The 26,176-nt window shown below is 46.4% G+C and overlaps 1 protein-coding gene across 7 annotated transcripts in view; it reads right to left on the bottom strand.

Moving 5' to 3' along the window:
* The window catches only part of PPFIBP1 (PPFIB scaffold protein 1), a 104,260-nt gene extending 80,896 nt beyond the window's left edge, over nucleotides 1-23,364 (bottom strand). For all 7 annotated transcript variants that reach the window (XM_090146817.1, XM_031597185.2, XM_031597187.2 and 4 more), the window contains exon 1: nucleotides 23,233-23,364. The gene's annotated coding sequence lies outside the window, so the exon portion shown is untranslated. The remainder of the gene's footprint in view (nucleotides 1-23,232) is intronic.
* Between the last annotated feature and the right edge of the window lie 2,812 nt (nucleotides 23,365-26,176).

Genomic DNA, 26,176 nt, shown 5'->3' with positions numbered 1-26,176 from the left:
CAAGGAATGTGTAGATATTGTGTTGAGGGACATGGTTTAGTGGGAAATACTGGTGATAGGTAGACAGTTGGACTGGATGATCTTCGAGGTCTTTCCCAACCTTGATCATTCTGTGATTCTAAATGGCTCATTGCTTCTCAGAACACATTTTTCTTTTAAACAGGCTGGAAAAAATACCAGGAGGAAACAACAACGTACACAGACCATGAAGGACAGAGACATATAAGTCTCTGCTAGCAGACTCTGTCACAGGACCAAGGTTTCAGGCTATTGCAACAGAATAATTATGCCCTGTGCAACAGAGGAAGAAAAAAAACATCTGTCAGATGGAAAAAGAGACAAAACATGGTAGGCGGGGAAAGAAAAATATTTGAGGTTTCTATAAAGGGTACTGCAGAATGTCATGTACAAGCTTACAAAGCTAGAGAAAAAAGTTACATTCATGGTGTTATTGCAAGTCCGCCTAAAGTAACACCATGCACTGAAACTAAACATCTGTCATTAAACGGAGCTTCTCCTCTTCACTCCCAATGTTCAGCTCCAGCTAAGTGACACGAGGCTCACAGATACACAGGAGCTTTGAGATTCTCAGGCTGCAAGGACCCAAAAGCAGCAGTAGAGTGGAAGGGAAAGACCCAATGTCCTCCATCACAGAAGGGCTCTGAAGCACAAGGAAGTCTCGGACATCTCTCAGCCCAAAGCTCCCTCACTTTCAATTCTGGGCTGATCTGCTCTTCCCAGCCTGGAGTGCTGGCTCCAAGGGCTCAGCAGCTCATCCTGAACCTCATGACCATGACTATTTTGGTAAATCAAAGATGCTCTTTGTCCTTGTGGTTTGTCAGAAACTTTTAGTCATTTCCTTCTATGCAGAGTCAGAGCTGCACAGACCCAGCCCACACCTCCAGCAAGCAGCATGGGCACTGCCTATCTAATGAGAAAGGGAAAATCAGGCAAGCATTTCTCAAAAGTGAATTAATCACCTTATAAACTACATGGATAACTGTTCCAGGAGGATTCAGTTTGCTTCTAAGTCTACTAGGAAAAGTGATTGACACAACACCATTTGTAGCTTCCTTAATTTTTCAGCCTAGATTCAAATCTCAGCTCTCTCAGGCAGGGTTCACTATAAGTTCAGCATGAAAAACAACCATCCAGAAAACCCCATGCATAATCAAGAGCCGAGGACGAGGCACAACAGGTGAAACAGAAGTTCATCAGACGCTCATGTAGAGACCAGTGCAAAATACAGCTGCCCTGGAGGAACTTTCCAATATCACCAAGAAGTGACAGTATTGCAAGACAAACGTAAACAAAGGCAAAACAAAAGACAGGTGCAAAATATTACATTTTTTTTTGTCCTTATCAGACAGACTGTAATCTCTTAACCAGGAAGAAAACACAAATCGTAACCCTGCAATCTTCCATGTTCCACAGCAACATTTTATCTTGCCAATCAAAGGTTTTCTCCAATAGCTACACATTTCTTTTTTGAATTATGGAGACAAAATTGCATGCAATTACTTGCTGTTTGGATTTGAAAGTGACACAACCCCATTCTTAAGTACATGAAATATTCACAAGTTGCAATGTATTTAGTGCTACTGTTTTTCTCTTAGAGCTTGGTCCTGATTCCTTTTTTTGTACCTACTGGAGCTTTGGTACAGGAATGATCTTGGAGGAATCCAATCCAGTGCACTGCAAGGAAATAATCTGACTTCCTTATGCTCTTTGCTAGATATAAATAAAAATTAGTTTTCCCTAAACATTTCTGATCAAGAAAAGAAGGGCTTTGAGCTACAAGATCTGAAAGAACATCACTTTTCTACTCAAAACATCTCTGTGACATGGGACCCAAGCAATCACAGCACAATTCAAATTACTCTTCCTTCCCACACACTTGCTTCATGTCTGGGTGTTTGTGTATAAATTAAAAAGCCACTATGACATCCTTCCTACATTTTAAGGAAAATCACGTGACATCTTCTGCAGGCAGCAGAACTCAAGGCAGTTTGCATTTCATTACTTCCCACCACCCCCTCACACCCCAAAGCACTTCATGAGCTGAACTTCCTACACGCGTAAGCCTGAATTGAACGCAGAGACCAGCCTTACTCAGGACAACAAGGCTTTGTGCCTGCTGGCTGCTTGAGGATACTTGAGGATGTATGTGGTCAACATGATGTAGCAACTTAAGTTATCCGGGCTACAGCCAGAGCTCTCTCAGCACCAAGAAATCAAACAAACAAAGCACATAAGGGGGATGGATTTGGCATCAGTCAGGCCACAAAGCTCATCCTGAAACAGGGGACAGTGTAAAATAAGGTAGCCAAAGTTTCACAGATAGGAAGCGTTTCTTTAAATCCACTGGGGGTATTCAGACTTTCAGCCTTTCAATGAGAGAGGACATCATTTGTAATACACTGCACTCCTAAACTGAAGCAGCACAGCCGCTTCTTCAGGAAACCTCTGACAACAGCTGAGGCTTCCCCGGTTGTAAGCAGCTCTGTGCACATCCTAACCTCTTGGCCCTTCAGAGTGAGGTTGAGAAAGTTTCTGATTTCTCACTTGGATCTCTTCAGAGAGACAGCCCTCTCTGCAGCAAGCCTGCCACAAGAGGTGCCAAGAAGCAGCCTCCTTGGCCCATCCTGTCTTACACACACACCTCCCAGCAAGAAAGCTCAACTGAATGCTCTGCTTCCTTCAGTCTGCAAGGAGAGCCTGACCAGCCAGCCACAGCCAGGACATCTTCATGAGAGCCAGAGGCACGTGCAGCAGCTTGGCCAAGCTGTAGCTCCACTTGGGCTCGCAAAGCAGCCAGCAGCTCCTGTGCAGGCACTGCTCCTTCTTGTCCAGACCTGCATGAAAGCTTCTGCAGCCTGATTCTTTGGCTTCCAAAAGACCTGAATACATTATAAGTTACTTTTGCAGAACTTTCAGCCTTCCCTACAATAATACCTAGCTTACGCTAAGTATAAAAGCTTACACTGAGAAGATTCTTTCTTGAGAAGCATGTTTGGTTCTTGTGAACTCTGTCATTACTCCGTGCCAACAGACCGTTTTTCTTTTTTTTCCTCTTTAAAGAATGAATCAATAGCTACTACACATAACTTGACTCAAAGCTTTATGAAGAAATGTCAACAAATACACACATTTCTAAGGAAGTCACCAGTGCAAGATACTTGCATTCAGTCATCTTGCCTTGGTAAGGTGGATGGGGGATCTGAAGTCATGCAGCAAAGCAATGAAGAAACACAGTCTGAATGATTTGGGAACCCACTGATTTTCCAGCAGTTGGTCATTGACGCACTTAGTTTGTTCAGCCTGGAGAAGGGGACTCTGTGGGGAGGCCTCATCACAGCCTACAGTTTCCTCATGAGCAGGAGCAGAGGGGCAGGAGCTCCTGGTGATCAGCAACAGAACCCAAGGGATGACACAAAACTCTGACAGGGGAGGTTTGGGGTGGATATCGGGAAGGGGTTCTTTACCAAGGGGGTGGTTAGGCACTGGAATGGGCTCCTCAGGGAGGCAGTCACAGCACTGAGCTTGCTAGAGTTCAAGAAGTGTCTGGACAATGCTCTCAGATGCATGGTCTGATTTTTGTGTGGTGCTCTGGGACTCCATGATCCTTATGGATCTCTTCCAACTTCAAATATTCTATGATTTTATGTCTTTTACTTTGGAACACTTATGGTATAACTTCTTGTAAAAGGCCTTTTAGGAAAGGCTAGTTTGAATCTGAAATAATTACTACTACAGCTTGAATAATTCCACCCTCATTTGTATACATCACCTATTCACATCAAGTATCATCTATCAACACCCAATCTCTCTCACATTTAAATCATCCTGTCCCTGCACACATTTCTCAGCTGCTGCAGATCACATAACTGATCTCTTATTAACAGTGGGACAGATGAGCTGCACTTAAACAAAACATACAAAAGCAGTTATTTCAGCTCTTTATTTTTGGTTTCTAGAAGGCTGTACATCTTGTGATGCGTGCATAAACACACATTAACAACCCAGTCTGTTTTTGGCTATTACTGCACCCACAGGTGCAACCTGAAGCTGTTCTTGTCCAGTCTGCAAGAGTCAGCTATGGGCTGAAAAACAAAGCTTCCATCCAGACCTGAGAGTTTTTGGCCCAAACAGAAACCCAAAGTGAATACTAAGGGACCTGAGCAAACTGACCACATGGTTAACCCTAGTGCCCCAAGAAGCTGATACGTCATGCAACAACATTTCCTACCACCAAATGGTGAATCTAAATAACAAACAAACACAAATGCCACTGACTCAACACACCAGCACTAAAGGACACATAACACAGCCAGTCAGCACAGCAAATTAACACTTTCTGGGATCATTATAAATAATATTTATAATCTTCTGAGTCAGAGGAGAATATTGGAAAGATAATTTAAGAAAGCACTTGCAAGAAACAGTACAAATAATGAAATGACATCTGCAGAAGGTTTAAACAACACCTTTAAACTCTGCTAAGTTAGTGTTTTGAAGTGGAACTAGACGTGATCTAGGCAAGGAAGAATTTTAAGACTATGACTAATTTTGTATTAATCACTGACTGAGTCAATCTGAGAGTGGAGTCCCACACCGCGCAGTTTCTGTCAGCTCTTGGCTTGAATTCTGCAAGTCAAAGCAAGGCAGTGGCCTGTGAAAACAGAAGTCCATCACTGGGGGATATGGAAATAGCTGAAAGACATGGGAGATTATTTTATGAACTTAATTGAAGATCCCATGTGCACAGAACCTGTCTTATGGAAGTGGTGTGATAAGAAGTATGTGCAATCAGAAATGAGATAATTCAATTTTCCACAGGACGAATTCAATACCAACAAAAACTGCTCGCCAGGATTCCGTCCTTTTCGTTGTTCTGTTTGCTAGCAGAAAGGTGACCAAACTCACTGACCTCATAAACCATATGGCAAGCTGGCGCACGCTGCCATCTCCAGATCCCTGCCCCTGAGGTGACACCGGCCTCCCACTGTGTCTTGGGTGGCCCTGGTGCTGGAGGCCAAAAGGCCACAGCAGCTTTCCTACTGATAATCGCTTTTTTTCTTTAGGGTAAGATAATGGCAATGGGATGTAACACTGCTATCACTAAACTAACACAGATTTTCAAAGGGATTTCATCTCACACAGGCACCGGTTTGGGTTTATTCTTCTACAACGGCAAGAGCCAGGAAAAGCTTCCACATGCCTCCAGGTTGGAAGCTTATGGGACAACTTCAGCCTTGGTTCACTCAAAGTAAAACAGGCCTTGCTCTAACAGTCAGTGGCACTTCACCTTAGCCTGGCTGGTGTTGCCAGACACTGATTATCAGCTTCCCCCCCAACTCTATAAGAAATAATCACAAAACACTCCCCTGTCAGAAGGGGATCTGGGCTCACATACAGGGTTTGCAGTAACGTTTTCCAGAAAGATGCCTGCCCTTCAATTACCCTCATCTGTTATAGGCATCCTGCACTCTAAAGTCTAATGATACTTTGCCATTCCTAGATGGAACTTAAGTAGCTCCAACACTACAAACTTCTGAAACCCTGTTCATGAGGCACATATACTCAAGCTTTACATTTCCAAAGCCAAGATGTGAGGCAGAAGCTATGCAAACAGCAAAAAACCAAAGCACTTACCAAGAAAAAGGATAAAACATATCTTTCTTTTTTTTTTTTTTTTTGTCATTGTTGCTTTTGGTATCAAGAAGAGGCAGTCAAGTGATTTGAGGAAAAAAACCCTAAAAATTAACATCAACGTAACTAGGTGCTTTGCCAGCTACACAAGCAAATTTCATACATTTACTTTGCTACTTCTCTATACAGACACTCAGTTGTTTCAGCCCTTTTAAGCTGTTAATATATACGCAAACAGGATTCAGATCATGTGTTTCCATATGCACTGCAAATAATCCTCAGAATGTTATTTCTACTAATCACATTGTTCCACACAGTATTAAAGCACATGACTGCAGAATAAAACCCTCACCACATATTTTTTGGCTTGGAATCTTAAGGAAATTGAATGTATATGTTAGCGCTGTTTGTAAGTCCTCACCCTGTTAACCATTCGAGTCAGTAGTCACTTTTGACTATGTTTGGCAGAAGAAAAAGAGATCTAGATGTCACATTCCCACATGTTCAGGAGACATTAGAGCGTAGATAGGTAGAGGACAAGCATGCAAAGCAGCCTGACATAATGCTAAAATCTGCTGCAGAAGCTCAGCAGTGCCTGGCTTTGCTAATCCCAGTGTCTGGCCTGCCAGCACAAGGACAGGGCAAGTCTGACCCTAACCCACACCCAGCATGCCTGCTGACTGCTGTGCAGACATCATGAAAGACAGCAGAGAAACCACACACTGAGCCTGCAAGGAAGGAGGAGGGATGCTGGAGATCCGAGGCAGGATAGATAGTGGCAACAAAGATGTTGAAAGAAAAGGATCATCAGCCACAGTGCTACAAACATCCATAGAGAAGAAAAAAAATTGTCAAGAACAAGATTTTACCAACTGCGTTGCCTAATGAATAGTTGGGTGGCAGCTGTTTGCCATCTAAGTATCAACAAACCTTGGCAGCTACTTGGGGGTCAGAAGTATGATCATATTGTCCCTGATTTAGAAGCAGGGGAGACTGAGGGCCAGCAGCAACCATTCTCAGAGGTGCCTCGAGGCAGGTATGGAAGCACTTTACAGGGCCAGTCAGGGCTTGGCACCCAGGCACATTCCATCAATACTGGCAAACCAGGTTGGCCCAGACCCTCTCTGTATCTGGCAGAGCATAGCATAAATAGAGATTTTCCTACATTCATTCCTACAAACGTTTCTGTAACGTGAAAGCAGAATGCCAGTACCTCCTCCCCACTAATACTACCAAGCCTCTCTAGTCTAGGTTGATTTTATCCAAGAATTCTCTCCATAATCAATCTATTAGAGCACTTTATCCAAGGAGCAAGCAAGAATGATGCCACTGGCAATTACAATGTGTTATCCTCAGAGGAAAAACGTCATCAGCTATTGGTCTCTCTCCTTCCTTAGAGAGGTCAGTGTTTTGCAACAACAGAACAACTATTTTTCACCCAGGGAAAATACCCTGGAAGCACTGACCAAACCAACCAGGAACGAAAATACCAATGAAGTGGTGCCTGTACTGACTGGGGAGAGAAAAAGATGAGTTCCACCATTTAGTTATCACGTCTGAAGGAAAAGTAGCCTGTAATTAGATCAGGAAGAATAAGAACATACTTTCAAGAGAAGATTTTTAAAACCCGTGTGATCATGCTCAAGAAACAGATGGCTGTATGTTCCTTTTTGAACAAGGACACATTTTCAAGAGACAGAAAAGTTGCTGGCAGAGCAAAAGACTTCGGGGATAAGCAACAAGATGAAAAATTGTTCTTCCCTTCTCCGTTATCACATCAAGCCCAGAATGATTACACCCTCTCCATGGTATCAATACGCAAACCTTGCTTGGGACGATAGCCCACATGTCAGCATGCATTTTATCCCTGCAGATACACTGGAGCTGCACATAAGCACAGCCAGGAGGGTTGGACAGCCACAGCAGCCTTAGCAGCTTTGCAGTAAACGCCCCAAGTGAAAAAAGAGCAACATGCATCCTTACAGCAGTGTGAAAAAGGCACTGATCCTGTCACCGGATCTGCCCTGTGATGAGATGATCTCTCTTCAGCTGTGATAGTCTGGCTCCTTTTATTAATAGCTGTGTGCTGGCACCTAAAGCTCAGCCTCCGTGTCAAGCACTGTAGCGTGTCAGATAAAGAGAACACAAAGTTTATGGCATCAAGCTAAGAAACACAGGGGTTGGGAACAAGACAGAGCTTGAGCATGGACACAAAGGCATCCAACAAACATGATGAACCCTAAACCCCCACTGAACCACAACTGACAAATGTATCAGCTGAGTGGGAACATCTGACCACCGAAAGCAGCTACCTTCACCCATGAACTTGGCCCTATTAACTCTCCCACTTCACCCACAGTATTTTCACCCTGAATAGATAAATGTTTCATATTTAGTTGGTGAGTCGCCAACACGCAACACCACCTTTTAAAATGCATTTTCTCCCCATTTCTTCATGTAAGATTGGGATCCACAGGCTGAGATCACCTACAGCAAGCTGAAATTAGCCAGGCAGCTCACTGCAGCTCCAACATGCTCATTAAACTGCTGCAATTATCGCATACTTGACGGTAATGCAGCCCCTACAAAGCACTTCCCCCTTCTCCCCTGCATCACCGACTCATGAGGGCACTTACTATAATCGTTATAAAGAATTTCTTGTGTAGTCTAATTTGCAAAATAGTAATAACTCTTCTTTTCCCCTGGTAATAAAACGAGACAAAGCCATCAAGTTATTTGCTGTTTATTCCATGGCCCTCCTTTCCCAAAATTTCTTTCAGATGTTCTTTATGAAGCCAGATAACATTGGGTTGCTAGAAAAGAAGGTATCATGGAAACACAATGTTTCAAGGCAGTCTGTGTGGAAAAGATGAGTAATTTACATCCCTAAATTTGCCTGGCATTTCTTGCCAAAAGAAATCCACAAACTTAATGGCATGAAGCTGTGACAAGGGAGGTTTGGTTGGATATCAGGAAAAGGATCTTCACTGAGGGTGGTCAGGCACTGGCACAGGCTCCCCTGTGGTCGTCTGGACAACGCCCACAGTCTTATGGTCTGAGTTATGGTGGTTCTTTGTGAAGCCTGGAGTTGGTCTCAATGATCCTTGTGCGTTCCTTCCAACTTGGGATATTCTATAATCCTGTGATTTCTTCCTTAAATAAAGCAAGGAAAGACAACCTACATAAAGAAGTCCTTCTCTACACTAAGACTGTGGTCCTGTGCACGCAACCCACACTTTAACGGCCGGTCTCAAAGTAGCTTTTTCAGCTTTTCATTAGACACTAGATGTTCTGGGTGCCAGAAAGGTCACTACAGAAATAATCACTGTCCTACAGTGGCTACCACTCCCCAGCAGGCAGGCTAAAATAGAGATACAGATTGGCATCCAGCCTTTCCTGTAAAGTACCCATGATGGACTGTTTAGCTCGTGGCTGAGCCCTCATCCTTGCTGAGCCCTCAGATGTCATGTCTGCTTTCACCAAGAAGTGAAACCCTGTTGCTGGCTTTCAGCGTCTCATTACACGCAAACCTCTTTGCTCTACCTGCTTAAAACCAATTCAGCCCAAGCAAAGGAACAGGCTGTAGTTCCAAACTCCTACCTGCAAAAAATAGTGCTATTTGAGATAAAAGGAAGAAGAAAATTGTTGTTTAATAGTAGGACAATTCAGATGGCATTTGCAAAAATCCCATTACACACTTCTACGCTTTCAGGTTTCCAAACAGCCTTTTCATGGTGCAGTGAGTTTTGTATTATTACTAGCTAGGCACAGAGAAACTTAACTGTGCCATATTAACAACTCAGGATTTGATTTCCTATCCGAGGGCCCTACTACTTTTAATTAAAATAGTACATTGCAGGGTTGTTAAGCCTATGCAAATCCCACACTGTGAAGTCAGTGCTAATAAATGCACAGGTAATCTTAGAATTCCATGCAAGGACTGTGATACAGTTAAAAATAAGCTTTGTTAGTACAGAAAGAAAAATACACGAAGGCACAAGAAATGCTTCTGAAGGCTAAGCTTTGCAAAACCCAACCTCAGAGTCTTATTATAGGGTCTGTGAGCCACTATGAATCTCCCCAGCTCCCTGCTTAAGCAGGGCACTTTACCACAACGTGCTCCATCGGATTTGCTGCAGGTTGAGGATTTCATCCGGGATTTCCTCTGTGGCAATCATACAACACAAAGAGCTGAAACAAGGTAACACCTCATTTGAGGCCTAAATGAGGTGCAGCAAAGTCAAGAAAGGGAGAGAGAACAGATCGATGTGGTCTGCTAACAGCAAGCATTTTCTCTGTCTAAACATAAAGAAGTCAGTTTTGACTGGAGGGGAATTTTGACAGGGTTGTAGCACTGACTTCATGGAACAAATACCCATTTGCTTGAGCCAACACTGAGTTAGCCCCAGAATTTTGATTGTAATACCTGCATATTATCAAAGCACATGAGAGAGTGCTTGGGTAGGGCTAAACCAATTTTCAATGTTTCTTTAGGTTCTTTCATGTCAGGTTTTTTTTTTGTTTTTTTTTTTTGTTTTGTTTTGTTTTTTGTTTTGTTTTTACAGGAGTTGTGAAAACACAGTCTAGTCATCAACTCCAAGGGAAGATGATCCTCACATGCAAGGTAACCACTGACCCAACAGCTAGAGCTGTTTGCTTTCCTGAGCAGCTATAATTATCCCTGAAATGATTTGAAGGGGAAGGGTGGGGCAAAGAAGGGCCAGCAGGCCATGGGATGGCCAAAGAAGGATAAGGGCTGTGTGACCACCCCCCAGAGCCTCGTGAAGGTCCAGGCTGGGATCCATCCCTTTTCACTCCTGTTCCCACTTGTCTGGAGGGGAGGAAATAGGGCAAGAGCAGGCTGAGCTCCAGATGCACACAGCCGGCACCCATGGGGTAGAACTGCCCAGGCTGAGGTGCAGGAAGCAGGGAGCTCTGTCACATCCCCTCGCCAGCCGTCCTGCGTCACTCAGCCTACACACAACAGGGATGATGGTTGGATGAATGGCCACGTAAACACAAGCTTAGAGCTCCATGTAGCATTGTGGCTGCAGCCACAGGGAACTGATTTTGGCTCAGCATGGGGCTTTCTGGATAACAGAGCCAGGAAAGTGACAAATAAAAAGCCTCAAGCCCATACAGTTTATCTCGCTGGTCCTCCCGGTAGCCATTACATTACATCAGTCTTTTCCTAATGAAGAAAGGTCAAGCTATAATTTTCTTTACTTTAAATTTATTGTTTCCCTCCAACTAAGGGTATTTTTAATCCAGGAAAAAGCAAAAGGAGATTTATTAGTTCAACAGACACTGAAGCAAACTCAGTTCAGAAAAAAAAGAAGCCATTGTTTTCCTGGTCTTTTTAAGAAGGGGGAAGATAGAAAACAAGCAGCCAAGATTATTAGCAGACAGAAAACAAAGAAATAAAGCAAAAAGAGCCTTTATTCCCAAGGGCTCCTTTTAAACAACAAGGAAGAACCAAGCAACGTAGTGGTACTTCCTGTGACCCGTAACATTAAGCTTGGCAAAATGAGGTCACCCCATTGGAACAGCTTCTGCCACTCTCACTGTGTGTGAGCAGAGTGCTGAACCCAAAGGGGCTCAGATCAGCAGGGGGGCATTCGGAGCAGGGTCTCAATTGTGGGTAGCATACAGAAAGGTCCTGGAAAGGTGCCCACCCAAACGCTCATCCATAACGGGACTGCGTAACTGCTTCCCACAGGACAAAAGCAGAGCAAAGCCTGGGGCAGGGACAAGCGACAGGAAAGCTCCTCCACAGCACAGGGCTAAGCGAGCGCTAACTAGATAATGTACACACAACACCCCTGCTCCCAGCTTCACTCATGCTGGATATATTTAACAGTGGTATTGCTCTCTAGTGAATTCAATTCATGATTAACCACACCATATCGTCATGCCCTTGCTATAAAAAGCGTTTGGAAGCAATACAAGCAGCTATACCCACAATACATTTTATAATACACACAGCCCGAGGAGCATCGCTTGATGTATTATTGATAGGCAGCCACTTCTGAAACGAGACAGACTTTGAGGAGGAAAACGGCACAACAAATACACAAAACTGCTGCAGGACTTAGATAAACAGACTAATTAGCAGAGAGCTTGTATACATTGAAAAATTTAACTGAAGCGGTGCCCCTAGCTTGACCTCCCATCTGCATCTCTAATTGGAATATGGCTCTTTTAATTTGTGTTAGAGGGAGACGGAGGCAACAGCTCAACTAAGAGCATTCCAGGGACACCAAAGGGGCAGGCAGCACTGGGGTATCCTTAAGCCCTGTAAGTTTGCCCCAGTGTTTTCCCCAACACGGGCACAGGTGGGAAGGAACAACCGCATATCCTGTGGACAAATTCAGAAAGCAACTAAGCCTTTTTAATTATGAATATATACAGTTACACTTGCATAAGGCAAGCAGCATTACATCCTGAATCAGGATCCCTGATTCTGAACCCTCTGAACCCAGCCAGGAAGCACAAATAATGGCTTTTGCACTCACAAAATCACCACTGAATCTTGATGGCTCACAAGCAATATGGCTTTAATTTCATTTAAGAGATGATGAAAAGTAACATCACCCCCCAAAATATTTTTTTCCATTCTTCTTTTGACTGTTTTCCATAATTCAGCCCCCCACTAACAAGGTTATTTCTTTAAAATAGACCAGTTTTATAGGACTGGGTTCTGGTGTGTAATTTTATGCATTCTCCCTGCTCATTATGCCATTGGAAGCCTTTGAGTATTGCACATACATACACAAAGAAATTTTACTTCTTCTACCTAGATTAAGCACCTGCAGTGCTTCTTTCCAATATCTAAGCTTGTGTCTTATGCAGGAAATTGAATTAACACATGGTATCTTTTAATTTCCTAAGAGCTCTCCAACAATTGAATTTGCAAAACAACAGACCAGCACTCTGAACTACAGTAGGTGGTTTACAGAGTATTCGGAGGCAAGCTCTTGTTCAAAAGCCTGTCCAGAAATCCAACACCACTGCTTACTATTCCCAGCCACACAGTCAATGAACAGAACACATCCACAAGAGCACAGCTGAGAGCCACTCCCCCTCTGCTCGAAGTCACAGTTGATTCTCAGTCTTCAAGCCTGCTTATCCCTGGGTACAAGCTCACACAATCCAGCTGAGCTGCAGCCTTGTGAAGGCAAGCTAACAGTGATCAGCCTTACTCTGTTATCTGAAAATGAAGTCGGCCCTTGGCCACCAGAGGTCCCAGCTCCTCTTGCCATACTGACCTTATGATGGCAATGCCAGGCATGACAGCCCCAGCTCTGCCTCCTCAAAAACACACTGCTTTCACTCAGCACTTGTACATGGCAAGGGCCCTGCACAGCACGCCATCAGAAAGATGCATCAAGCAAGACTTTGGGGACAACTCCTTTTGCTGCCAAATCCATGGCTTCAGACTATTTTTAGGAAGTTGTCATTGTAGAAGCCAAGATAACACCTCTCCCTCTGTATGCACACAGCTGGACATGAATCATCGCCTGCAGCGCAGCATCTGCATCCACCTCGTACACGAGTTACAAGAGGAAGGAAGCCCTGAGAGACAGCCTCCTCTCTGGAAAAGCACCACAAGTAGTTAACATGCTCGTATGCTGAGCAAGCAGTGAAAGGGAGGAGGGACCCCGCCAGTACACGGGACAGAGTTGGCACGTTCCTTCCTTGCCTTCAGCAGCATTTCCTCTGTCCTTTATTCCTAAGAAGCATGCTTGAAAAGCCAACATGTGATTCCCACTGTGCAACGCAGAATTGCTCCTTTTCTCAACTATGGGTGTGGGATCACAGCTGCCCTCAGCCCGCACAGCCTCACAGACCGGTTGCATGCTTGCTTCCCTCCACCAGACTGTCGTGTTCCCCTGCTGATGTGCAGGTTGAAACCATCCTGTGCAGAGCAGGGTGACCTGCATCCCATCCAGGGAAAATCCTGCTGGCCACTGAGGTTGTCCTCCCTGCTGGATGTTCCTCCACACCTTTACCCAACTGCTGGCCAACAGGCTCAGGACCACAGGCAGCCCCAGACAGCTCCCCCAGCAGCACGCTTCCCTGCTCGCGCAGTCCGTGTCAGGTCTCTACTGCCAGCTTGGCCACTGCCAAGCACAAAGATAAAGCACACCCATCCAGACGATAAGCAAGCTCCCACCAGGCAGGTTAACCAGCTCCGGGATGGCCTGCGGCATGCAACCTGGCCTCTCCCCGTGCTGCAGGGAGGAGCACACGAGCCCACAGCCACAACCTCGTGCTGAGCAGGTCTGTGCTCTGTTTTGCTACCTTACTTCATATCTCAGACACCACTCCACCTCCCGGCACCCACAGTCCTCTCCCATAAACCCATCCAAGGAGCTTTGCTTCTTGCAAACGCCCACACAGTGAACTCGGAGCGCTGGCTCGTCTCAGAGCTTCGTGAAGTCGAACAGGCACAGCCAACTGTTGGAGGAGGATTGGCTTCACATACTTCATAGTCTTAAAGCTATGCAACATGTCGAATCTCCTGTTTACCGTGGAAGGCGTAACATAATTTCATTGGGATTAATCTCACGTATGGCTTCTATCAGGCTCCGCAGAACCTCTGGCTGCCCTCACACTTCTGTGTAAACACGGGTGAGATGCAGGCGGGAAGCTGCAGAGATGGGAGACGAAACCCTTGCCTCAAGGCCCTGTCATGCAAGCTAGACAGGAAGGGTTAAAGGAAGGACTCTGAGCTGACCAGTGGGGTCCTCTCCTTGATTTCAGGAGCAGCAAATAGGGCCAGGGACACTGGCACAGTGCTGTTAGCGTGCAAGGGAGAGAGAAAGGCAGCCAACAAGGTAAGCACGTACAGGTACAAAAGTGGAAGGGCATCCTTTGCTGTTTTTAATCAAGCATTAGTCTGAGCAACTGCTTCAGTCAGGGTAAGGCATGGCAGGACTCCTCTTCACCGCATGCAACAATGAGGCCAGGTCTGAATCCCCACAGCCATAAAAAAATGGCATAGCACATTTTGTACAAAGAGGAATTAACTGCAATATCATGGTCAAATTCCAGTTTAGCAGCAGCAGTTCAGCTGGAAGCACTGTCCTAAACAGCCATGTATCCAATCCTCAGCTATTGCCACACGCTGCAACTTCCCTCCCTGTCCAGTCCCTCCCCTCCCAAAGAGGTACTGCAATAAATCAGCGTATCGAGGCAAGTCCCTACAGAAACATTATCTTGTTCCAACTTCTTACAGATGCCTGACAGTACAATTAGCCCTGCCTAACCACGGCAGACCCAGCTCTGCAGCCTGTTATTTTTGTGCCATGCCCTGAAGTGAGTGGAGCAGCACACAGAACAACGGCGCGCACAGTGCGACCTCACATATGCTTTGACAACTGCATTTTCCTACCAGTGCTGTATTTCACTGGGAGCAAAGTGACTTTCCAGGACAGTGCAGGACAGGACATTGCTTGTTTTTTCTTCACCAAACAAAACAGGCCCAGGCATTTGTCGTCAGAACACGAACACATGCTCACCTCGACTCTCACTCACCGTATCTCAGTGGCATTTTCACCAATGAAAGAATAAATTATCATTACATCAAAGGCAAGATTTCCAGTTGGAAATTATTTACTTTCCCCTCAATCACGGCAGCTCTGGCAAGCTCACCCAAGATACAGATTATGTACAAATCAGCCAGCAAGTGCTCGCATGCTGGGAGCTGTTCAAACAGGAATAATTCAATCTTTTTGTAGCCTTACCCTAGCTAATTTGCCACAAGCTGTCTCTTTTCAGATGCTACATGGAACACGAAAGGAGGAGAAAAACTGGATTAAGCTGGAGCACTTACAATCAGCTCATCTACCAGGAGTTCAGGTCAGTTAGTTTTCTATTTAAAACAGCTTGTTTTTTCAGCCTCACAAGGTTAAAAGAACAGAAATTTATTGCAGTAATCAAATGCTGGACAAGCGTGCAACAATGACTTAACTAATGCAAACGATTTTCAGTCTGCATGCAAGGAACGTAAGAGATAATTGGAGGGCACTCTCTTCCATTTGCATTTTGCAAGTACTTTTTAGGTAGCCATGGAGACATTACTGCCGCCTTCTTTCTGTCATAACTAGACAGCTATTGATTTGTTTGTAAAAATTCCTTGGAAGAGCAGGGAAAGAAGAAGGAGCTTCCCACGAGGGCTGAGAGCAGGAAGCTGAAGGAGGCTCAGAAGGATTTCTGATGGAGACAGCAGCATGGAAACCCTAAGCTCCACGCACTGCTTCAGTACTTCAGCCAAGCAATGAAGCAAACATTCACCGCTATGCAACATGTGGGCAGAAGAGGGATAGCCTCCCAGCCAGGTCCAGAAGAAATAACACCTGCAGCTCTGTCTGCCACCATCCCATGGAAAAAGAGGCAATTTCCAAGGCTTGTTGTGGTTCTGTTCCAACACAAAGCTCTCTAGAGATGCCATGAGACTTCATCTTGGCAATGTCTTCTGCACTTTGCTCTCCTTTCCAACAGCAGCTCTAAGAGCTTGCCATAAGCAGAGCAAACCCTGTTCTTTAGAGGTCAGAAGGACACTGACATCCAAAAGAATCCCAAGGGAAACTCTGCCATTCTGACATCAAACACTTCTGCATACGTGGATTTAAGGCTGCACGTTGTGACACACAATTCCAAAACCCAAGCAACCAAGCTGGAAAACACTGTGTCACACAGATAAGGGCAGGCAAGTAATTATGGATTCAGGTCCCATTCAGAATCTCTCAATAATGAGAGCAACATATCAGGCTTGAAACAGATTTTTCCCTTTGGATAAAACAGAGAGGAAAAGCCTTTTCAGCCAAAATATTTTTCTTAAATTCACCTTAGACCCAGTTACAACAATGGAGCCTGAACCTGCAGGATTATCTCTCCCACCAAGTAGCAGGAAGTTTACCAGCACCACCCTGAAAACAAATCACAATGCTCTTATCTCTATGTTGCATTTGAAGCCTCACAGCTGTCCGCCAAAAGGATGCTCTCGGGCAATGCTGCAAAAGGAGGGACAGCCAGCACAACAAGCTGCTGCAGAAGTGTCTGCACCCACGAGGGATCTGCTATTGCTCCTTGCACATGCCTATGGTGTCCAAATTCCTAGCCTGAGGATGCTCCTGAAGCCATGTTTCTGTATCAGCATGGTCACAGTTCTACCAGTCCAGATTACACAGTGGGAGGAACACCAATATAAGTTAGGAGAAGTCCAAAAGGACACTTCTGGTTAGGACCTGTTAATAACAAGTTTCACACCCAAAAGAAGGTCAGACGAGTGTAAGCCACTGCATGCTCTTTTTGGAAAGGAAAAAGCCACACACAGAAAAAAATGCTCTACCTAAGACAAGAAAATCTCCTTTGCTGAAATAAGAAAAACAGGTTCTCAGATCCACACTTAGCCAAGAAACATAAATATGCAATTCTGAACCTTGCCCTGATGTTTCCTTTAGAAACACAGCAAATTAAAAGTGCTGTCATAAGTCAAATTAGCTTTGGTTAGGAGAGGAAAAAAAAAAAAAGGTGGATGGACAAGCCTTTTCAGGTCTCTGCTCTGAACCAAAACCAACTTCCCACAGTTAAGAGTAAAGAAATAACCTCCTTTAACTAATGCTGTTTCGGAAGCAGGACAGGGGGCACTACAAGGCCAGCTCCTAAACCCATCAGGAGGTATCCAGCTCCCCTGTGCCTTTCCTGGGGTTCAAGTGCCCAACACATCCACCTCTGCTAATGTTTACATACACTTGGGAGAGAAAATACCAAGTCAAGACTTCAGGATAAACACCTACCTAGAATTCCTGGATTATTCTAGGTTCTCTGAATCCAAGTAGCACTTGGGTGTGGGCAATCCCAGATACATTTATGGACTTATAGCCCTTAACATGAGCTAGTAGTGTGGGTAGACAGGGACAACATAAGAGGAATGGTTTTAAACTAAAAGAGGGGTAATTTAGATTAGATGTCAGGGGATATTTTTCACTGAGAGGGTGGTGAGGAACTAAACAGACTGCCCGGGGAGAATGTGGATACTCCACCCTGGAGATGTTTAAGGCCAGGTTGGACCCGGCCCTGAGCAGCCTGATCCAGTGTTTGATCTAGCAGTTGGCAGCCCTGCTCTTGGCAGAAGAGCTGGAACTAGAGGGTATTTGAGATCCCTTCCAACTCAAGCTATTCTATGATTCTTTGAATGACTTAAGTTCCAAACAGATCCTGCTCTAGTCAAGAGCTGTTTTGCAGAAAGCTGCTCAATGGCACACAGTAGTCAAAGCACACCAAGTAAACTCTGCACATCCTGCAAGAACATCTGCCCAACTGCTGGGTGCGTGTGGAGCACTCCAGTGGGTGCCCAGTGAAGCAGGCAGCTAGTAGCAAGCCACAAGCCACAGAAACTATCGTGATGAACAGAACACAGCGAGCCATGGCTTGGACTCTCCAAATGCAAACAGGATCAATCCTTCACAGCATCTTTCTGCTCCAGAGAGAGAAGCCAGCCTTGAAGTTTCTGCTGCGTTCTGCTTCAAGAGGTGAATGCCAACAGAATGGGTTCTGATTCACTTACTGAATGATGCTTCTTGGAAAAAAAAAACCATAATTATTTTTAAGAACCTTCTTTGTGTATTTCAGAACTTACTATGAAATGTCTTACTACTCTCACTGTGCCAGATTGTCCCTCAGCCTTGTCATAAATGTCCAATCAAGTAACCAAGAGAGAACTGGGTTCACAGAGCATGCCCACCACATGGAGCACATGGACAGCCACATGCACAGCTGTCACGGGATAGAAGGCACTGCCCTTCCTCATACTAAAAAAACAGATTCCTCTGCTAATTCAGTAAGTGCACATGTGCTCCTGATTCTGTGAAAGGAATGGGCGTGTGTGTGGAGGGGGGGAATGTTTGGCAGTTTGCTCTTTTTCACCACATTAAAGCTATTTTTCTGTTACCAACTGAACTTCACATATGTTGCATCTCCCTTCAGTACCATTCATCCTAGGGACTATTTGGGGCTGTATTCTACCTTCATATTTAAAATGCACGCTGTAATTTCCCCCTGGAGTTTTGTTTCAGAATTCATCACCTTGAGAAAAGGCACACAAGTCCATATCATTATCATAATTTCCTCTTACATTGCTGTTACAAAGCAAGAAAATAAAGTTGCTCTCCCAAATCTGTCACATTTAGAGCGATGAGAAAGCTCTGAAAATCTGATAACCACTGCCATAAATCAGCACATTTTAAATCATCCTGAGACGTACTTAGATGGCTGCCTTTGACAACGCAAAGATTCTCCAGTTTAGAGTTCAGATGCTGCAATAGTTGGCTCAACTCTCTGGCTGAGCTCTCCACCACCTTTGAAGAGAAAGTCCTCACATAAAGATGCGAGTCTAACCCAACTTCAGGGTCAGCACGCTTGATCTTGGAACCCTTTGCTCACAAATAGCATTCAATGGGATATACTATTCATTCAAAGGTTGCAGCGCTGTATCACACAGCCAGGCCCCTCCACTTCTCCTCCTGCCTCCTCTGCAGTAGATGAAGATGGCAGATGAAGCACAGGAAGACGACAGATTATAGCTACAGCTAATGTCAAGACCTGTACCTAAGTATGTTTCCACTGAGGGAAGAAATCATCTCTTCTACCTAACTGGTTTATCTTGGCCTTTTTACAGAAATAGAAGCAGAGCAGTGGGAAAAAGCATAAAGCTTTAACACACCACATTTTCTTCACATATAACAGAAGTCAGAGAGGAACAAAACACTCTGGAAGTTAAAGATATCAGGAAATCATACATGCCCACAGAAAAGGCAACACAAGCTGTGGGCAAGCAACAGCAAACCCAGTGTGATGACTGAATGATTAAGAGAAACTTCCAACCTTTACATAGAAGTGAAATACAATCTAGGCAGCAGAAAAATGACAGTGTCAGAAAAATGAAAGCCCAAGATGGACCAAAACATACATCAATGTGTGAAAAAGAGAAAATGGATGTATCCTTCCCTGCACCTTGCATCATCACTGAACACCTTTGCTGGAGTTTTCAGAGCAAGGAAAAACCCACTGAGATAGGTGTTAGGACTTAATGTAATCAGCAGCTGAACAAAGTTAAAGATGCAACAGCTGTGGAAAACAACTCTGTGGCAAGAGAAACACTGTTACACAGAAAGACCAGGCTTGAATTCTGGACAGGATGCTGACTTCTCAAAAACTGGGCAGGAGATGTGATCTCTCAGAAGGAACACGGAGCCCTTCCTAGCACAGGCTGCAAAGAGTGCTGTTTATAAATCAGCCACCTCCAAAAAACTACCTGAACAGTGACACCCACTGATTCCTGAAACAGTGAATAAATGGCAGCAGTGAACCTTCCAACAACAATCTTCATTTTCCTACCGTGACACAGGGCAGGCTGATGCCCTTAACCTACTGAAGCCAGAATAGTCAGCGCGAATGCAAAGATTGGTGAAGAAGGAGAAAAAGACATGGTATTTCTGTTAAGGAGACACTGCAGAACATCAGCTCAGCTCTGGGCATGCAAACAAAGTGACCACAGGGCAGGACAGGGTGTGAATTTATAGTACATGCTCAATAAACGTTAAGTGACCGCCTGGGTACAGACACCAGCAGTAAACACAAGGCGAGGCAATGTAGTTTACCTCTCTTGGACTGCACCCAAGAGCACAGTTGCTAATGAGATGACTAATGGGATCTCACAATTACAATTGGGAAGGGGGGGCGATAGGGAACACTGCTCAGCCTGAGTATAGAAAGGCATTAAGCGGTTTTATTATTGAGGTACTAAGTGCTTTTATTTATTCTTAACATGTAGTTGTATGCAGACGCTATACAAGAGGAGTGAACATAATAAAACCTGCCTGACCCTTCCAAAAAACCCACCGTGTTTTTCAAGGCTATGGATGTAGTGAGGCCATATGAAAATGGGCCAGAACATGTCTGCACAGCTTTAAAGAGGTAACAACACTGGAGTTTTGCTTTGAAGGCAGAAAATAACAAAGGTACAGACACCACAGGAAAGAAGCCACCTTGGGTATATCCATCTAACATGGCCATTTCTGAGCCAAGGCACAGGACCAGGACCTTGCCAAAATGCCCATAGATTCAGCAGTGGGACAGGGGCTTTCTTCAATTCTACCATCAGGAATTTCCAGGATACTCCATTCTCTCCCGAAATCCTGGCAAATATCTGGCCTATTTCTTTCTCTAGGAAGAACTACTCCAAACTAGCAGACACCCCTCCCCCCTGCAACCAACCCTTCCTCACCCCAACTGGGCATATATTTTCCTCCACTGCTCTCCCCCACCACAGGAGTCAAGGGAATGTTTTGGACTGTCATACCAGAGCCGTGACCCAGGCACCTCCCTGTGCTCCCTCACCTTTACAGAGACCTAACATGAAGCGCAACAGAAATCAGTTGGGTCTGCAGAACTCAGGCAGAGCTATCTTGCTAGCTCCCAGTAAGCCAAAGGTACATTTTGATGCCATCATATCACTGGCTAAGCTTTCTGTCCTCTTACTTCAAGGGAAGAACTTTCTGCTCACTGAAAGCACCTTGATTCCTTGATGTGGTAAAAGATGAAAACACCCTAGAAGCCCCACTTGTGCAAATATAAGACACAAAACTTCCTGCAGAATGCTGGGTCTGCACGTCAGCACACAGATGTCTTCACATCATCCTGACCTGCCTCGTAAGCAGCAAGCAGTTTGTCCTCGGCACAGACAACTGATGGGACCAGGCTGGTAGCATCACAGCAGAACAAGACTCAGTCTCCCAGAGCGTCTGTAATTCCAGGAACACCAATAGCTGCAAGAAAGGTCTCCCACAACACCTCTGCAGGCCTTTTCATCAGGACCACATCACCTCCCGCAACGTGTTTTACACTGCAGCAGGCAGCACAGGCCACAGCAGAAAGAGGACTCACAGGAGAAGATGATGACACTCAGCAGAGCCTTCTGCCTCGTGTGACACCCCGACCTCAAGGCACTCCACCCTGAGTGGAAGCAAAAATGTTACTCACCAATTTTTCCACCATACACATGGGATAGAGCAGCTCAAATGCTCTTCAGATGACCTGCTAAACCCAGAACTCACCAAAAAAACACTTGAATCCGGCCCTGTGCGCTCTGTCTGGCGCCCTTGCCATTATCTTACTTTGGAAGGCTATCATGGCAGCAGAGCACCTATCAGTGCCTAGCTCACAGGCAGCATGCCTCAAAACATAAGCAGTGCTGCTGTAGAGAGAGACGGCTCCTAGAGGCCCAGCTCTGCAGCCAGGCAAACACGTGCAACTCCTTCGTGGAGGAGAACAGCAGCAACTTTGTACTCCAGGCACAGCAGCAGCGATCTTAATGCACGAGCCATGCGGCACGCAGCAACTGTCACCCACACGCCAAACGATCCCCCTGCTGCTAGGAGCTGATCTACACCATACAGCTTTTTAAGAAGTTGTGCTAAACCCTATCACTAAAACTGCCAGGATGGCTTCCACCCAAACTGTGCAGTGCTGTGGCTCCTTGCTTCCTACTGACACAGGGAATCCAAGAGACCAAAACGCCTGCTGCATTTGGAGCTGAGACCTCACACAGACTTCAGCTCACCTGGTTCATGGGATGCCTCTACCACCTGTGTACGCTGCTTCCATGAGATCCGTACTCGGGTTTTTATGGTAATTATAAACCACTTTTGTCTTTCACAAACGTGGATCCGAAGCGATGGCTGCTACCTTTAATAGGAGCAATAAATCTGGGTTTTGCACACCGGAACCTCTTGCTGTCAGACACACTCCATCACGGAAGCACAAAGAACAGTCTCGCTCCGACTGACCCATTTTTGCCGCTTCGTTTTTGGAATACAGACACTCACACCGTTCAGTCGTGCTGCCGTTTCAATCCACACCACGCTTGCACGTTCTGCTGTCGTGCTCGGGCTGAACCAAGCCGCAGAGCGGGCCGAACCCGCGTCCCAAGCCCCGCTCCAGCCGCGCTGCTCCTGCCCAGGAGCGCACACGCGTGGTGCCGCAGCGAAGCGGAGCACTAACAGCACAGCTCACTCCTTCCCCCTGGAAACAGCCACAAAGCACCTTTTCACTACCGCGGCTGCACCCAGCCAGGGCGTGAGCCAGCACGGCTATTTCGGCCCGTACCAGTCGCAGATCTAAAAGAAACAGACCTAAAAGAAATAATTACAGGATGCCGGAACCCCGGGCCTTACATCGAAACGCGCTCGCTCGGGACACAACTCCCGGCCGAAGTTCCCCACCACTTGTAGCCGCAGCGCCCCGCCGAAGCCCGCCGAGAGGAACGCAGCCCCGCACGCCTCCCCGCCGGGCACAGAGTAACTCCCAGCGGCTCACCGCACAGCCCGCCCCGCCGGCCCCTTCCCGCCGGATGCAGCGGGGCACGCTGGACTCGGCCCGGATCAGCCGGGCTGGAGGAACCCGCGCTCCACCGCCCCAGGCGGGCCCCGCGCCTCCCCGGAGCGAGGGTGCGCGGCGAGGCCCCCCCCCCGCGGGGCCGGACCCCCTCCCTCCGCTCGCCCCGTGCCCCCTTACCCGCGTCCAAACCCCGGCGGGCCCTCGCGGGGCGCCCGTGCCTCCGCCTCCGCCGGCTCCGGGCGGCCTCCGGCCCGCCCCGCCCGCACCCCGCCTGGCACACGGCGGCCGGGACCCAGCGGGGCCGCCCCGCGCCGGGCGCTCGCCTCATTCCCCGCCCCGGGGCCGGGCCTCCCCGACGGGGCGGGCGGCAGCTCCGGGCCGAGCCGAAGCCGATTGGGCCGACGGCGGTCACTCAGCCGGCGGAGGCGGGAGGGGAGGAGGGGGCGGCGGTGCCGGTGTCCCTCCCGCCGCCTTCGCGCCTCGGGAGCGGATGGGCGCCCGGCCCTCGGCCGAGCGTTGGGCTGTGGGGCTGCGCTGACACGGCCGTGTGGGACGGCATCAGTTGTGAGGGAGGGCTAGACAAGGACAGCTGCTCTTGGGGTTCGGTTGTCCCCGAACCGCGTTATTCTGCTTGTCCCGTGCCTTCCTCCGAGGGCTGGATTGCACGAACGCTGGGTTTGATGTTTTTGTATGTGGAAAATTGACGCGGTTTGCTTCGCTTCTGACCGTAACTTCTTAAAAAGTGATTTTTTTTTTTCCATTCAAGACCGTGTGGAAGGCAAACATTTTGGGTTCTCAGCAAAACATGGAGCCTACCGCTTGCTGTTCAAGCATGCACAGGGAGAAGCTGATCCAAACACCTTCTTGTGGCAGGTTACCCACCTGTGGATAGGGCACGGAGCTGCAGCACATCACAGGTTGAACAGGCTGCGAGAAAAGGAGTAAATGCAGCTGTGCTATCCTAATCCCTGTCCTTCCCTGCTGTCTTTTAGCTCTTCCATCTCAACACTTTGGTGGCCAACTGCAAGTTTCAACCCTATGACATCCATTTCTGCCATTGTTTTTTGCTCGTTTTCTTGAGTCTTCATTGAATCCATCAAGGCTGGCACTGCTCTGCATGTTACTGTTGGCTTCAAACACAAGGCTCCCTGTCCTGCTCTCTGTCCGTTTCCCATCTCAGGGCAGACTGGAGCTGGACCTGCATCATAACAAACTCCTGGAACAGCTTTCAATCCCAACTGGAGCCCCACATTCAGCAGCCTTTGCTTTCTGAGTCAATTGTTCATTTCTGTTAATTTCTTTTTCATTTTTATTAATCCTTTAATTCAGAAAGTGAAGATTGTTCTTACAGCATCTAGCTCAGAAGGGCTTTGTTAGGACAGTGCATGAGTGAGATTCATCTGAAAGCAAACTGAGTGGACAGAGCTTTCAAACAACCATCTGTCCGAGAAAATACCTTTGTGTTACAGAAAATACCTATACAAGTTAAGGCAAATCTCTGATAAGGTTTTCTGGCTTGCTTATCTCTCATCTCCCAGAATAGCTTAGTTCTTGTTGCCCCAGGCTGGTTTGCAAGGGAAGGCTGATTTTCTCTACCTTTGTGAAAACACAGTATCTGAGACATCCCTCTCGTGAGGGTCATGGGACATTATGAGAAATTGGAGCGTTTCCCAGCATTTTTCACTGCCTGAGGAGGTGGAGGGAAAGATCTTTCCCTTCTTTGCAGTCATAACACTTAAAGATCAGTAAGTGGTGGTAAGCCCAGTATTTCAAGAGCAGCTGTAGGCATTTTGAAGGCACATCAGACACTGTCTTACACTGACTTCTGCAGGTAGTGCTTGGAGTGTTTGGTATATTCACGGTGCTGTACAACACAGGACCTGGGTTCGCATGTCAGTTCCTCCAGCTCCTATCATCACTCCATCTCCTCGTCATGTTAGAATCACAGACTAGAATCATAGGATCAATAAAGCTGGAAAAGACCACCAAGATTATCTAGTCCAACCATCAGTCCATCCCCACTAAGCCGTGTTCCACAGTTCCACATCCTTGCTGCCAGCCCCTCCTTTGCATTGGCCTTAGTGCCGAGGAGCTTCCCCATTGTGTTCATCCTAATTAGTAGAAAAATGACTGTTTTCTTTCACAGTGTTATTTTTTCAGCTGGATTAGGCTCCCAGGACTGCTGGTGCAAAGCAGCATGTAGAGGACCAGGGCAGGGCTGTGCTGTCCACTCTCAGCAACTCTGAGAGCAGATTAAACCCGCTGCAAAACATCAGTTATCAGCACTCTTACTAAATCTGTGCTGTATCTTCTCAATGTTTTTGCCTCAGCTTCATTCCTGAATGATAAATATATTGTTTAAAACAGTTTTTAATGTGATTACACTTAGCATACACTCACAGGCATCGCTATCACACTTTGCACAGTTTAAGTGACACACACTGGTTAATTGGAAGCGATTCACTTTCCAGTTTTGCCCTCCTCTGGTTTTAAAAGCACAGCCGTCATTAGCCCCATTCCTTGATATCAGTGCTAGCTTATGGGCAGGGCTCTTAGCTACAACAGGCTGTGCACTCTGAAGCCAATTCTCTTTTATTTAATTTACTTTAAAACTTCACCACCTTGTTGGACCCCAGAAATTTTACATTTAGACCTAAATCACTTGCCAAAATGCGACAGCTGGGAGTGCTGAGAGATCTCCTTCCACACAGGTGGTAATTTCACACCAAGGCTGCACACCTGCTTTCATTTTAGGAGAGCTTAAAAAGTGGATTCAGCAAGTTGCTCCCCCTCTTCCTAGCCTGGTGTTAACCTCAAAGCTGAGCCAAGGTGGTTTGGGGCCAGGCCTCTGTTCCCCTTGGCACAGCAGTGTCAATTTGGGCTGCATTGAGAGCTGCCCTTTGGTGGCAGAGCAGTGCCAGCACTCATGCAGGAGAACCATGCTTCTGTCAGGGTGGCTTATTTTCCTTGAGGGAGCTGGGATTTGCTTGCTCAACAGAAGCTCAGTTTTACTGTTAGCAGTTGCATCTACCTTGGGAGTGTTTGCTTTCTGAGCAGCCATTGGAGCTGTGCTGTCTGAGCTGCCCTGGCTTTTGGCTACCTGAGGTACCCTGGCTGTTAA

The sequence above is a fragment of the Phasianus colchicus genome, chromosome 1, assembly GCF_987193195.1.
Source record: "Phasianus colchicus chromosome 1, bPhaCol1.hap1.1, whole genome shotgun sequence".
Taxonomy (NCBI): Eukaryota; Metazoa; Chordata; class Aves; order Galliformes; family Phasianidae; genus Phasianus; species Phasianus colchicus.
Note: the sequence above shows the minus strand (reverse complement) of the source record. Positions and strands in the feature narration are given on the sequence as shown.